This window comes from Cryptomeria japonica, chromosome 2 (assembly GCF_030272615.1).
Source record: "Cryptomeria japonica chromosome 2, Sugi_1.0, whole genome shotgun sequence".
Taxonomy (NCBI): domain Eukaryota; kingdom Viridiplantae; phylum Streptophyta; class Pinopsida; order Cupressales; family Cupressaceae; genus Cryptomeria; species Cryptomeria japonica.
In genome coordinates this window covers 315,483,212-315,500,159 of record NC_081406.1, presented here as the reverse complement: position 1 = coordinate 315,500,159, position 16,948 = coordinate 315,483,212, and positions in this window count along the sequence as shown.

Genomic DNA, 16,948 nt, shown 5'->3' with positions numbered 1-16,948 from the left:
TGCAGAAATCTGTGTATCAACTGTTGCATCAGATTCCTTTTGAATGTCATGTGAAACCAATGACAATTGGGGTTTCACTGGTGGTTCCTTGATAGGTGGAATATCTACTCCTGGTTGAGTTGTCGGTTCCTCAACTGAAGTAACCCGTGATTCAATGATTTCAGGTGGCTACATATCATGTGCATCTATGTCACCAAATAAATCTATTGAATCCTGAATATTATCATCAAGTATGACTTGTTGGATAATAGTGTCATCCTTGACAGGATAGACAACGTCAGCTTGCACATTCTCAACCATTTTAGTTCTATTAAAAATCTCTTGCTCAATGTTGGAAGAATAAACAATTTCTTCCATCCATTTATGTTACAAGCAATCTGATGAGTCTTAGTCTCAACAGTTTGCACCTTTCCACTTAGTAACTTCAATCTTCTTGATTTGAAAGCAAATTGAGCTTTGTACTTATCAACCAATACATTTAGCTCATCCTTTGACAACTCAAAAAATATTGTACAATATATCATCTATAATTCCTTTTTCTTTCTTTACAACTTCCTCCCATTTATTCAAAATAATAGTATACAAGGAATTAGAGATATATTTTTCAAGATCATGAGGTAATCTATTGTAATGACACAAATAAATGATTACTTGTTGAATCACTTGTTCCTTTTCATCTTCATTGAATGAATCAAAATGTTCTTTGACATTATCAAATCTATTTCTTCCTAATGTCTTCATTGTTCTCTCAAAGGTAGTCTCGGGCTTGTAAGTAGAGATATCAAAAGGCATAGTTGCCTTTGGCACATTCTTCACTGGTTTGGTTGATTTACCAGTTGCCTTCATCTTCTTGGGTTCCTCCTCAGTATCAATACCTTCAGATTCTTCTTGGAGAATTAGTTTCTGACCTCTTTTCTTTGATGCAGTTTCCTTCTTTACATACACTTTAGGTTCTGGTTCCTTTTTGGTTTGGACACTTTGTGTCACTCTTGTACTTTTTATCACCAGAGGTGCTTTCTTAGCCTTCTTCTTCTTCTTACCTTTACCACTTATGGTAGGAACACTATTGGTTTCAGCTTGTGCAGCTTGAACTTCAACTATATACAATTTTGCCTTCTTTTTGTCTACTAGAGATGCCAACAGGTTATTGGCATAACCGATCAGTAAGTCATAGTTGACCTCATAGCTCATATCCTCCATTTCTTCTTCTCTAGGCTCGATATCCTCCATCAAACAAAAATCAGTGGTAACTATAAAAATGATGTCCTTAGCAAAGTGTTTTACCACATTCTCAAGCAATCTCATTCTCATACTCATTTTCTTCTGAAATTCATTGAAGTATTTGTTCATGGAAGCAGAGGAAATATTCCTTACAGCCTTGATACTATTCTTAATCTGGGCAGATACCAGTAGATCCTTAGACCATTCAAGATCACCTATTCCTGATAGGAAATTCTAGAAATAAAAGAATAGATCGATCAATAACTGTCCAAATTTAAACTTTTGATTGCTATCCTTCTTGATAGACTAAAGATTCAACAATAATTGGCCCCTTATGGCCTCACATAGGTCATAATTAACATTTTCAGTTATCATCTTGTAAGTAGTATGCACCGCTGCAGATGGAACACTATTCATTTTGCTCGAATAGAATACCCGGTAACCTATAACCATGACTGCCAACTTTACCGTTGGGTCCCTGATGTTATTGATAGAAAAAGCACGCCCATCAGAAGTTGATCCGATTAGAGTGTTTACTGTCTCTTTTCAAATATGCCTTAGCTTAAGTACTTCATTGGTTGAGTAAAAACCATTTACAGCTTGAATAGCTTCCTGGGTTATAGTATGAGTCCTTTCTAAATACATGTTTTCCCCATGAACATGACTTAGAATAATTCAGATATGTTCTTCTTCAAAATCTTCAAGGAAATATGTTGCATTATGAAAACCTTTTTCATAAACCCTAATATATTCTGGTTGACTTTTTCTATTTTTATTGCAAAAGGATTTCAACTGAGAATATATTGACAATGATCCTAAATCCTCAATTTTGCAATCAATGTAGCTGGACAAATCTCCTTTCACTAGGACACCACTAGGAACTTGTGATAAAGCATTATAAGACTCAATCTTTTCTGCCTCTACAACTTCCATAGGTTCAGATGTAATCATCAATTTCTCTACTGACTTAGAAGACAATGCCATTCCAGATAAACTAGATTTCGAAGCAAGATTTCCCAAAGAAATACCTTATTTCACGCACGCTGCCTCGTTTGTCAGTTGAATACACAATTGCACACCAATTCAATTTTCACCAACCTTCAAATCAACTTGATCAATCAAATCTCGATACAACTTCGACTAAAATTAGCTAACAATCCTTTCTCAGCTCTGCAAGCGCTCAAAAATTCTTTCTCGAATGGGTTAGGGTAAAAATAACAAAGTGAAAACTCGCTTTTATCCTTTTACCTACTGCATTAAATGCTCACCCATTAGGGTTACAAACCCTAATGTCACTTCTTAATAATATATACAATTTTGACAGATGAAAAACTGGTTGATAATCGATTGACAGAAAGTTATCAAAATTTCATGCATTCAAATTCTCTTACCATTCATTCATCTCAAGGGGTCTGGAAGTGGATTTACCTTTATGTTCCCCTTAGCCATATTAAAAGGGCTTAGTTCACCGGTGTAGGATTCTTGACTCTGGGTAAAGGAATAGTTTCTTCTCCAGGTGAATCATCACTTTTCTTCTTCCATATTCGATTCATTTCTTCTATGGTTTCTTCAATATTGACCTTTTGCTTGCCTTTTAGATCTTTAGAGGGATTGACCGGTTTTCTCTTTCTGGATCTACAAAAATTTTCCAAGTGTCCTGGTTTGTGACAATGATAGCATGCCATACTAGATGTTTTCCAAGGTCCTGCATTACCTCATCCAGTTCTCCTTATGCAATTCATAGCTACATGACCAAAGTTGTTACAGACAGTGCAAATGACATTTGTTACCTTTTCCATCTCAAATGGACTAAACCGGTTGCCGCAAGGTCTTTTCCACTTCATGTTGACCCGATTATAATAGTTTCTCATCCAGTTGCCATTTGTTCTTGGATGCATATGTGGTACATGATTATTTGCTCCATATTTGCATTCAACTGATCTATGTCCAAACATTTTGCATGTGAAGCAATGACCTTCAAATTTATTGGACACAAACCTAGCACTGGTATTATAGCTTGCATTTCCATTAGGTTTATCTCTACAAACATTTGCAATGTGACCAAATTTATGGCAAACAAAATAAATAGGTTTAAAGACCTTCTTACCAATAGGGTTTTTGGCCTTAGGAGCAAATTTGTTCTTATAAATGTTGCTCTTGGTACCGGAGGATTCTCCTTTTTCATATGTGTGAAAACCAAGTCCAGAGGTATCACCCTTCATTCTTTGTGATTGAATTTTTTCTTCAAGCAAGGTAGAACTTCTGTTGAGCTTTTCCAGTTTCTCATTAGCCTTGGTGAGCTTCCTGGTAAGATCTTCATTATGTTTTGACAGGTTCTCTCTCAGAGATGATGCTAATTCAAGATCTAGCTGTAAGTTACCCTTTTCTTCACTCTCAGCATTTAGATGCTTATGCAAAGTAGCATTCTCTTGCTTGATCTTGGCAATCTCATGATCTGATCTTCAGCAGTTCTTCTGGCAATCTTCAGATGTTTTGACAGGTTCTCTCTCAGAGAAGATGCTAATTCAAGATCTAGCTATAAGTTCCCATTTTCTTTGCTCTCAGCATTCAGATGCTCATGCAAAGTAGCATTCTCTTTCTTGATCTTGGCAATCTCATGATCTCTTTCCTTGATGAGATCTTCAGCAGTTCTCCTGGTTTCCTGTTCCCGACTCATCCGAATGGTAAGACCTTCTAGCTCTCTCCTTAGATTTAGCTTGTTTAACTTTTCAACTTCCTCGGCTAAAGCATTAATATTGGCCTCATTTGAAGAATTATTATCAGATATTTCTAACAACTGTTCATTTAGCTCTCTTCTTTTGACTTGTGAAGCTTTCAGTTTGACCCTTAGGGTTTCAAGCTCATTTCGATTGGCTTCAAGCTCTCTAGCCATATCAAAGTAGCTCCTGTCCCCCATGGTGGCTTCAAGGCTTCCTTCCAAGAGATTAGGCTTTAAGGAATTTAGGCTCTGATACCAATTGATGGACTTGATACGCACTGAGAAGGGGGGGGGGGTGAATTGGTGACACCAAAAATAATACTACTTTAAACATTGACTGGTAGATACACTTAACAAGTTTGTTAAACACTATGCATGCAATCCATAATGATATAAAAGCATCCACAACAAGTAAGACATCCACCATAACACAAGTGTTTATACGTGGAAAACCCAAATGGAAAAAACCACGACGATATGGGACTCACAAGTTGAATATCTACAGTAATAGATAACTGACCAGTTAAGATCTACAAAGTGCTCTGCTAGGAGCAAATTCTGTTAAAGATCCCAAAGCTTAATTAAAAGATATACCCTATAAAAGGTAGTACCATGTTAGGAGTAACTTTGGTAGAGGATTTCTGAATCTAAACTAATGGATCACCTGGTTAGAGGATTTGTATAATGAAGCTTGTTAGAGCCTACCTGGTAAGGGGATTTAACTATTGTAGTGATTAGAAAACAAAAGGTAGTGTGATCTAGTAGTAGCACAAAATTCTTGATTAGATCATCTTATATGCTTAGAACTTCTTTACCAACATACTATGCAACTTAATACTTTTGCCTTCGCACATAACATATCTCCTTCGCTTCTCATAAAAAAAAAATCATTGTTATGTCAATATATAGACATTTAGATTTCATGTCGGCCTCTAGAAATCATAACACAATTTCCTAGGTGCAATGTATCTGGTCAAACAAGCATAACCCATCACAAAAATACCACCAAAAGTTTGTCAGTGGGGATAACTCATCACGACTAGTGATAACCCATCACATAATCAACGAGTACCAGTTGAAACAACAATACCGGTTGGAGTTAAGCATATAAACCATTTAACCTTTGATGCTCCTGTGATAATCTCCACTGGATATTCATGTGGATGTCGAGTTATGAATCTCCACTAGTTGTCTTCATGCATATACCGGTTGTCTCTGTGTACCGGCTAGATATAAACCTCTAGTATACCAGTTGTAGTATAAACAACTTTGAAGTCATACATGGGTAGACAATATGAACATATATGTGTGTATGTGTTCCATCAATGACAACATATGATGAAGTTAATCATTAAAATCATCACCAAGCCAACACATTCATTATATCTGGTCTAGTCTAAGGTAAGTACAGTAATCCACCAATCATTGATTTGTATCTACTTGGGTTCATTGTAGGAGACTCATCTTCTTTTAATAGTTTGCAACCGGTTATCATAGGGGGTCCAATAGGTTTTGAGTTTTCAAGTCCAAATTTCTTAAGCAATTCGTTCATATATTTAGTTTGACAAATGAAATACCTTTATCATTCTGATTAATCTGCAAACCTAAGAAAAATTTCGTCTCACCAATCATAGACATTTCAAATTCATTCTTTGTGTCATCAACAAAATTCATGCATAGAATTTCTTCTCCTCCAAAAATGATATCATCAACAAAGACCTCAATGATCAATATATCATCATCCTCAATATTATGATATACGTTACTATCAACATTACCTTTGCTAAAACCGAGCTTTGAAAGATATTTATCCAATCTAGCATACCAGGCTCTAGGGGCTTGTTTCAATCCATATAAGGATTTCTTCAATATGCAAACCATGTCCATGTCCTCTGATAAAGTAAATCCACTAGGTTGCTCAATGTAGACTTCTTCTTCAAGATCTCCATTTAGAAATTCACATTTGACATCCATCTGATATACCTTGTAGTTCTTGTATGCAACATAGGCAAGAAATAGTCTTACCGCTTTAATTCTTGCAACCGGAGCATAAGTTTCATTATAATCAATTTCTTCTTGATGTGAGTAACCTTTACAAACCAATCTAGCTTTGTTTCTTACAACCTAACCTTCCTCATTTAATTTGTTCCTAAAAACCCATTGAGTTCCAATAACATTTTTATCTTTAGGCCTAGGAACCAATTCCCATGTATTATTCTTTTCTATTTGATTTAATTCATCTTCCAATGCTTTCATCCAATTCTCATCTTTACATGCTTCAATAAATAATTCTGGTTCAATTGGAGAAATTAAACATACCTCTTCAGCAGCTAACCTTCTTCTTGTCGTCACACCTTTCCTCTTATCTCCAATGATCTGATCTTTAGAATGATTCAACTTAACATACCTAGGAGTCTTTGGATTATCTTGACTTTCTAACTCTTTATTCTCTTTAGTAGCCAGTGTGGAATTTTTTGATGTTACCAGAGCAACATGATCAATGCTTTGAACTGATTCCTACACAACCTGTTATGATCTAACAATTTCATCTTCTGGTCCATAGTCATATGATTTGATCTGACTATTTCTCTATTCATCCATTTTGGCATTTATGCTTTCCATTATCCTCTAAAATCTTTTGTTATAACATCTATATGCCTTGCTCTTAGTAGAATAACCAAAAATATTCCTTCGTCGCATCTAGGATCAAATTTCCCTAATGCATCATCTCTTCTGATACAACATTTACTTCCAAAAATTCTGAAATACTTGATAGTAGGAGTATGACCAAACCATAATTCATAAGGAGTCTTACTGGTATCACATTTTATGTATATTCTATTGAAAGTGTATGCCACAGTATTGACAGCTTCTCTCCAATAAATATCAGGCAATTTGGCTTCCATCATGATTTTCCTTGCAGCATCTAAGATGGTTATGTTCTTCCTTTCCACTATTCCATTTTGTTGTGGTGTTCTAGGTGCAGACAATTGCCTTCGGATACCATGCTTCTCACAAAAAAAATAAACTCACCAGATGTAAATTCTCCACCTTAATATGATCTTAAGCATTTTATCTTCAATCCTGTTTCTGTCTCAACCATAGCTTTGAAAATTTTGAATTTCTCAAGAGCTTCGGATTTTCCTTTATAAAATGCAACCCACATCATTATCAAGTAATCATGAATAAACAAGATCTATCATGTATGCTTCTAAAAGAAGTTCTAACTTGCTTACCCATTTGACATTCTCTACATGTCGGATTAAGAGGCTTGATAATCTTGGGCAAATCTCTAACATCTCAGGTTCAACTGAGCTTCACTATGCAATCAAAATTCATGTGACACATCCTCTTATGCCAAAGCCATCTTTCATCAATTTGAGCAATATCATCATGCTCAATATTATCATATAAGTTACTATCAACATTACCTTTGCTAAAACCGAGATTTGAAAGATATTTATCCAATCTAGCATACCAGGCTCTAGGGGCTTGTTTCAATCCATATAAGGATTTCTTCAATATGCAAACCATGTTCATGTCCTCTGATAAAGAAAATCCACCATGCTCATCAATGTAGACTTCTTCTTCAAGATCTCCATTTAGAAATTCACATTTGACATCCATCTGATATACCTTGTAGTTCTTGTATGCAACATAGGCAAGAAATAGTCTTACCGCTTTAATTCTTGTAACTAGAGCATAAGTTTCATCATAATCAATTCCTTCTTGATGTGAGTAACATTTACAAACCAATCTAGCTTTGTTTCTTACAACTTGACCTTCCTCATTTAATTTGTTCCTAAAAACCCATTGAGTTCCAATAACATTTTTATCTTTAGGCCTAGGAACCAATTCCCATGTATTATTCTTTTCTATCTGATTTAATTCCTCTTTCATTGCTTTCATCCAATTCTCATCTTTACATGCTTCAATAAATGATTCTAGTTCAATTGGAGAAATTAAACATACCTCTTCAGCAACTAACCTTCTTCTTGTCATCACACCTTTCCTCTTATCTCCAATGATCTGATCTTTAGAATGATTCAACTTAACATACCTAGGAGTCTTTGGATTATCTTGACTTTCTAACTCTTTATTCTCTTTAGTAGTCACTGTGGAATTTTTTGATGTTACCAAAGCAACAAGATCAATGCTATGAACTAATTCCTACACAATCGGTTCTAATCCAACAATTTCATCTTTCGGTCCATAGTCATATGATCTGATCTGACTATTTCTTTTCTCATCCACTTTGGCATTTATGCTTTCTATTATCCTCTACAATCTTTTATTATAACATCTATATGACTTGCTCTTAGTAGAATAACCCAAAAATATTCCTTCATCACATTTAGGATCAAATTTCCCTAATGCATCATCTCTTTTGATACAACATTTACTTCCAAAAATTCTGAAATACTTGATAGTAGGAGTATGACCAAACCATAATTCATAAGGAGTCTTACTGGTATCACCTTTTATGTGTATTTTGTTGAAAGTGTATACCGCAGTATTGATAGCTTCTCTCCGATAAATATCAGGCAATTTGGCTTCCATCATCATTTTCCTTGTAGCATCTAAGATGGTTATGTTCTTCCTTTCCACTATTCCATTTTGTTGTGGAGTTCTAGGTGCAAACAATTGCCTTCGGATACCATTCTTCTCACAAAAAAATTTAAACTCACCAAATGTAAATTCTCCACCTTAATATGATCTTAAGCATTTTATCTTCAATCCTGTTTCTGTCTCAACCATAGCTTTGAAAATTTTGAATTTCTCTAGAGCTTCAGATTTTCCTTTATAAAATGCAACTCACATCATTCTCAAGTAATCATCAATAAGCAACATAAAGTATCTAACACCTTGAAAACTTTTAGTCCTTACTGGTCCACATAGACCAGTATGAATAAGATCAAGAATTCCATTAGATCTATCATATATTTTTCTTAAACAAGTTCTAACTTGCTTACCCATTTGACATTCTCTACATGTCAGATTATGAGGCTTGATAATCTTGGGCAAATCTCTAACATCCCGGCTTGAACTGAGCTTCACTATGCAGTCAAAATTCATGTGACACATCCTCTTATGTCAAAGCCAACTTTCATCAATCTGAGCAATCAAGCATGCCTTCTCACTGGAGTTCAAATGAAAAATATTTCCTTTGGTCTGAGTTCCAGATGCAATTTCCAATTTAGATCTATTGATAATCTTGCATTTGCCATCCTTGAATTTTAAATGAAATCCTCTATCCACCATCTGACCTACACTTAAGAGATTATGCTTCAAACCTTCAACATAATAAACATTGTCAATACTATTCTTACCATCCACGGATATTGTTCCTTTGCCTTTGATTCTACATGCCTTGTTATCTCCAAACCTGACTAGTCCACCATCAAATTCTTGTAGTTAGAAATGTCCTCTTATCACCGGTCACGTGATGTGAGAAACCACTGTCTATAACCCATTCATCTTTCTCTTGAATTTTAGAGCTCTCTCCTCACTATGAGTTGTATCATTGATAGGTTCTGGAGATTCATCCTTGATAGTAATAAAGACCCAATCTTTACCTGAGATTCCATTATCGGATCCACTTACAGGTTCATCATCATCTGAATCATCGGTAATACCAAAATCATCATCACCAACATAGTAACATGATTTATCCTTATTTCTTCTATATCTAGGTTTGATCTGATATTCTGGATTAGGTTTATAATTCCTCATAAATCTTTCATGATTCCTAGCAGCTCTTTCAGGACATCTAGAAGCAAAATTACCAATCTTATTGCATGGAAAACATTTAAAAGGAACTTTTCCTTTATACTTACTTCCAACTGGTCCTTTAGGGATTCTTCTGGCAATTAGGGCTTCCAACTCTTCAAGTTCTTTGTCTTCTCTTTCAATGTCTTCCAGCTCCTTAGCATATAAATGAACTTTTCCTTTATACTTACTTCCAACCGGTCCTTTAGGGATTCTTTTGGCAATTAGGGCAGCCAAACTCTTTGAGTTCCTTGTGTTCTCTTTCAATGTCTTTTAACTCCTTAACATATAACTCCTTTCAATCTATCTTTTGCTTACCACAGGCATATGCTTTAAATGCACTCTCTGTTTTAGTATCATTCTAATCTCCAAGTTCCTCAAGTTTAAAAGAAGCCAATTTCCCAAGTAATGTATCTTTGGTAACAAGGGTATTTGACATTGTCTGGAGTTCATTTATTGCAGTAGCTTTCATCTTGTAAGCTGGAGGTAGAACTCTTAGAATTTTTGAAACAATCTCATCCACATTAACTATTCTACTGCAACATTTGATTCCCATGACAATCTCATTCACTCTATCCATGAAAGAACTTATCTTCTTGCCTTCTTCCATCTTCAAATTTTCATATCTCACCCAGAAACCTTCAAGTTTTGCAATATTTACTACTTGGTCGCCTTCATATAGAGTTTCAAGCTTCAACCATATTTTCTTAGCATTTTCTAGCTCTATGACATTCAACAACTTCTCATCAGATAGGGCACGTAACAGTGCTTCTTTTGCTTTGACATCATTATCACCTCTTTTATGTTCATCAGCAGGTTTTGAAGTTCTAGAATTATGAGCATGAGGTGTATATCATTTTTCTACTATCTCCCAAACTTTAGCTCCAAGACATCTCTAATGAATCTTCATTCGCTCCTTCCATAATTTGTAATTTGTACCATCAAATCCAGGACTCTCCTTCTGGTAGGGATTAAATGAAGAACTTGATGCCATCGGATCTCCTCAAGCGGTTAAGCTTTTGCAGAGAGGAGCTCACTTTGATACCAATTATTAACAAGTTCTGATTCTAATTGTTAGAATGAACCAGAGGAAAAATGAGAGGGGGTGAATCAGTTTTCTACAAGCTAAACAATTATTGTAAATTATAAACCTTCTACCGAAGCACAATAAAAATAGAATGGTGAAAAATAAAGCATGAAAGTATAGAACACACAACACCAATATTTTTGACGTGGAAAGCCCGGTTAAGGGAAAAACCACGGTGGGAAACCCTACCCACAGTTAGATAATACTTCTGTAGTAGTATGTAAAATATTACAATGGGGATTGCACTTGCAATCAAGCCAACCGCCTAGAGCACACTGCTCAACACAAAAGGGAAGTTTCACTGACTTACATAGACATTGGACTACAATGGAGGAAATGAACTGTGGAAATAGCATCTCCTTATGCTTGATACAGTTCTGGTTAAGCACAGATGTCTGCCCTGCAATACCAAAATCTCCTCAAACCTTCCCCGAATGATATAACCTTGTTCGCACATAAACCACTCTCTAATAATGCAGACATAAGAATACCACACAAATTACATGAATATATCACCTATATATACAGATCATCAACCTTGATAACAAGGTCAGTTAAACCCTAAGCCCATAACCCATAATTACAAAAATTACAACAAATGATACCACCAGACAAATATTATGATTTACATTACATAGCATGGACCTAATTCAAATTCCTAAACAATTATAACCACCGAAAATTCTGCCAAGACCAAATGCATCATGTTATGCAAACCGGTAGAAACCCTCGGTGTTAATAACACAAAATAACTAATCGGATCCAAATAGGATCACCAAATCATCACGCTAGCCAATGCAAAGCCACCAAACAATTAGGACACGATCAAGAACACCTTCAAAACATTATGAACCATTTCTAGAAGCCAAACCAAAACCAATTATCCATTTCATCAAATATCACCAACCAGTATCGCCAACCGGTACCAAGAATATCAACCGGCAAACCAGAACATAAATGATAGCTTCCGAAGCACCAAATCATGAACCAACTGAATATGAAAAACATATAATCATGTTGAATAACCATCAAAAACCAAATCCAACAATCTGATCATACTGGATCAAATCTCTGAAAACCTCAGCCAAAACCATGTCAAACCTGAGTAGGTCAGAAACCAACCGGAACAGGTCAGTAACTAGTCGGACCAGTGTTGACATCAATGAAAACACCTAATTAATTCCTACATATTGCCAAAAAGGGACACTCTACTATACTTCACTCTCCTCTCCACAACCAATCAACTAAAGCCACGTGTGCAAATGAGGTGGAATGGGCCCTGTAGCCACTATTTATAACCAAATGAACCCTAACTGGACATGTATGGGGCATGTACATTGGATGAGTAAAAATAAATGTCCCGAGGCATTATTGCATCATTTTTTTTACCTAATCAAGCTTATCATTATCATTATCATTCTCAATATCGTGAGACCGTCTGCTCTTTTATTTTTTCAAAAAAATTCATTCACCGTCTGATCTCTTTAGGGGGCATACCAGTGGCATTAAAACCTATACTAGGGCAATAAATCAATGTTTGAATTTTTATTCTTTGAAACAACGTAATAAAACACATTGACTCAAAGAGGGGCAAAATGTATACACCTAAAATTGGCTTGAGATAAATTAATTAAATAATATTTAATATTCCTCTATCAATGAATAAATTATTTAATTCACTTATATGATTCATTCCTAGTTTATTCTTCTTATGACTAAATAAATGCCAATTTATTTGATTGTCTTAAGTCTTCTAAAGTCTCCATTAATTAAAAATTATTTAATTATTCCTCTAAAGACAAAGTTAAGTCTCTAAAGTCGCATCACCTTTCCACCTCACTTGCTACCTTATTCTCTTGTGGCTAGCAAAATTAAATATTCTAATGGGTAAAAGCACAAAACTATGCCACATTTCAGGCTAACTTATCAACACAATTGAATTTAAGTAATTCTAACTAGAAATTAATTTTAGTTAAACATATTATCTTTATAGATTCATTATAGATAAGTTATATATGGACCACAACTTTTCCAATTGGAAGTGTCTACTAAATGTATATTTTATACCACTTTGGGTCTAATTGCCAAAAAAATAAAAAAACTCGATGTTTCAACAACTCCTACTCTTATAAATAATTTTTTTTTTAAAATGTAAAAATACCTTTTTATAGATCTATAAGTGAATATTCCAAAACATATATCTTTTAATATTTTAAATAGTTTATTATATTTTATATTTTATTTTTATTGAAAGTAGGTCATCAACACTAAAATATAAGGTCGATTATCTTGTCAAGGAAAAATACTAAAATTTTGAATTTTTTTAAAAAAATATGATGCAGTAGAGAAAGGAATCTATGCCAAGATGATATAATTCTTTTCTAATTTGGATAAATAGTTAAGAAAAAATCTGGTGGGAATTGGAAAGAGTTATATTTCAGCACACACAACTTTTCAAATTTATTGAAAAATATAATTTATAAAAAATAGTAAAAAATATATCCATGCACTAAAGTTTCAAGTTATCAATATACACAAAAAAATTTATGAAAAAAAAGTAAAATTTACTAATTAAAGTGTGGTGGCTTGTGTAACTTCAATTTCAATATTATATCAACAACTAAATTATAGTGTTTGTGTGTGTGAAAAGTGGACCGTATCTGTATCTGGAATACACAACACTTCAATTAAGTCATTAGATGCATGGTTAGTAAATAAATCAACAATGAATAATAAACCATCACAAAGCGACCTATTGCCTTCTAGTAGATGCAAATTTAGTCTCGCTCTCAGATTTTTATATGCAATACCACTGCCTACACAACACATAAACGAAGGATTTAATCTATATGAGTACGAAATTGAGCTAAATGGATGCAAGATTAAGCTAGATAAATGCAAGATATGCAATATTAATGAATATTATGCTAACATGATTAAGCTATGACTGAATATTTAAGCTAAACGAGTTAACAAATATGCAATAACTAATAAGCAAATATTCTCAATATGAAATCTTAATGAACCTAGAGCAAAAACAATATGATAACAATATATTCTCCAGGATCCTTGATTAGGAGATGAGAGCCTGAATTTGTAGAAAATTAAAAAAGAAACCAATGGCTGAGATCAAATGATGATGAGTGGTCAAGATTTTCCAAGAAGAAGCACAATCCAGGTGAATTGATGTGATTGGCTTCTTTTCTCAGTTTTAAAGGAAATCGAACTAAAATTAAGACAAAATCAGAAAAAACTGATTTATTCTCTATTTCATTCAATTTTGAGAATTAATTGTTTTAATTGCTTTTATGAGATTTTTCCAAATTTTAATTTGATTTCCAAGATTATCTCCATTTGATTTCTTTTCTCAAATTTTAATTCTTTTTTCCAATAAATTCCTTTTTTGATGATTTAATGGCAAATTGATTTATTTAATTAAATATTCTAGGATATTTAATAAAATAAATAGGATAATTGTTTAAAAATAGTTACTTGAAACGATCAATTAATTAAATATTTATTTAATTAATTCAGAGTGATTAATTTTCCATGTGACATTTGATGATTAAGAAATAAACTGTGTGCTCAAAATTAATTTTAATTGCCTTTGGTTAGGACCTTGGTGATGAAATCGAGATTAGGGGGCCTATGGTTTAGATGACCATTTTTAGGCTATTACAGTGTTTACTTTATAAAAAACTACATTCAAATAGTTTTTAAAATTTTTGTTAAAATTAAAAACATAAAATAGACAAATGAATATAAATTTTATTAGTTTACATCATTTCAAAATTCAAAACATATATTTCAATTTCTATTGATTTACTTTAAAAAATTGAATCAACATTGACCATTTCCTTTGTAAAAGTGTGACACAGCTTTGTACTTTTAATTTAATATTTAATTACCTCATTATCTTCAACACCCTTCCCTAGTCAATAGGAGGTGGAGACTTATGTGTCATCCCATTTCCTATTCATTCTCCAACTTCCCTATTCTAAGGAATTTTGTCTCTCCACCTCATCATGGTCAAAGGTGACTCACGAGAAAATATCTTATAAGGCCTACCTTCTCTCTCACATTCCAACAACTTGGAATGTTTCTTCCTCTTCTTCCTCATGGTCATTGAGATTATCATGACATGTGGTCTCTCCTCCCACCTTTTCCTCCACATTGTCAATGAAAGAGGAAAATCGTCTTTCTTTCTCTTTCACAAGTCAACCAAATCAATCTTAGTCATCCATTGTTTGAATTTTCTATAAAAAGAGACCTCTAATCCCTATTTTGGTTAATATAAAATAATGAATATCAAGTGCTTTTTATGTTGTCAAGAGATCATAGAAATTTCCAAAAGTGTGCCATTGGCCTAAATCATTAACAATTAGCTTAGTATCATATTATTATTGTAGCTTCATCATATTCATAGTTCACATTATCATTGTAGCTTCATCTCCACATCATTTTCATATCATTTCATCGTCACCATTTTAGCTCTGAATTTGTAGAGTCAATCCACTTTGCATTCCAATTAGCATGTAGCTCATTCTAATTGAAGTCATCTTGGAATCATTTGTGCAAAAGTTCTAAGAGAAAAATATTGACAACAAGATCTCGAGAGATAGAACACAATGGGTCTAAAGAAATATTCAATTGTTTTCAAGGTATAATCTCTGTTTTTATTGATTTCTAAATAGTTCCATTGGTGTACTTGTGAAATTATAATTTCTAGTTTATTGTGGTATAATAGTAGATTCTACGTAGTTTTACATTTCCAAGCTAAAAAATATAATAACATTCATATTAAATAATATACAATTATTGACAAAAATGAAAATGCATAAATTAAAAAGAGGTTAGATGTATAAATAAAAATATAAAATACTAAACATAAACTTGTATATTGATTGAAAAAACATATACCACCAATGAGGCCTCTTACTTTTATTGATAGATTCATCATTTAGTTGAACAAACTAGGATTTGATGTATGAAAAATGACAAGAACATAAGACTGTATGTATGCATATAATTATAATAACTTTAAAACCAACTTATAAATAATTCTAATCAATTATAAGTTCTCAATTAAAGTAAAATTCAATTCAGTCACCTTAACTTCTATTGTCATTATAAGAATCAACTTTTAAATTATGGTCCCTTATGATGACCAAGAGTTCTACTAAAATGTATTGGCAAGGTGCTACATCATTCACATTTTGAATAGACTATAAAAGTAAAATAGACTATAAAAGTAAAATAACATCAAGATATAAATTAATATTTAAAATTAAAAAATATATAATAAAAATATGTTAGATGCATAGAAAAAATCATACCATCAAGTCTAGGCCAAATTTCACATGAGAAAGAGTATCATGAAGATTTTTTTAAGCTTCTCCTCTATTATCAATGCTATCCAACTTAGATAAATTAATACTAATATTTCTAAATTAAATTCAAATGATATACAATATGAAAGAAATTTTAATTTTACCTAAAAGAAAGATTGACCTTTCTCCTCTTCTACTCTAGTCCCTAATGTCCTTGCTTGTTTTCTTATCTTTGATGTCTTGACTTTTGTTCTAGACCTTGCTATCTTAAATCATAAAAGTGACATATGAAGGACATCATATTTAGATATGTTAAAGGGTCACTTACTAATCTCACCAATAGGATCTTGGTGCAACCAATTCCTTATACTACAATGATAAGGCACACAAACATGTGTGTATAATGAGGGTTTGAGAATCTCTATTGATCTACTATGAAAATTAATATCATGTGATCATGCTAGTTGAGAATTCTACGTAATCAACTGATTGATCAAAGAGTATGAAAAGAAAATTAAGTGTTGCATCTACAATGATGACTAGGTGGGAAAGGGATGAGATGGAAAGAACATATAGACCTTGCACCATGCTCAATGTCCCAAGTTTATCTTGAGACATTCCTTTACCTACTATGTGGGAATCTTTAAAATCAAAATAATTCACATGGTGATCTTTAATATAAACTCTACATATAATTTACAAAAATATAAAGGTACATCAAGATAGTTGTTGGGTGATTTATTAAAAATCATTAGTGATACCTTGATGTGTGCACCATTTAATTAAAAAATAGACTTAAGTACATCCACATGCAATTTGGGT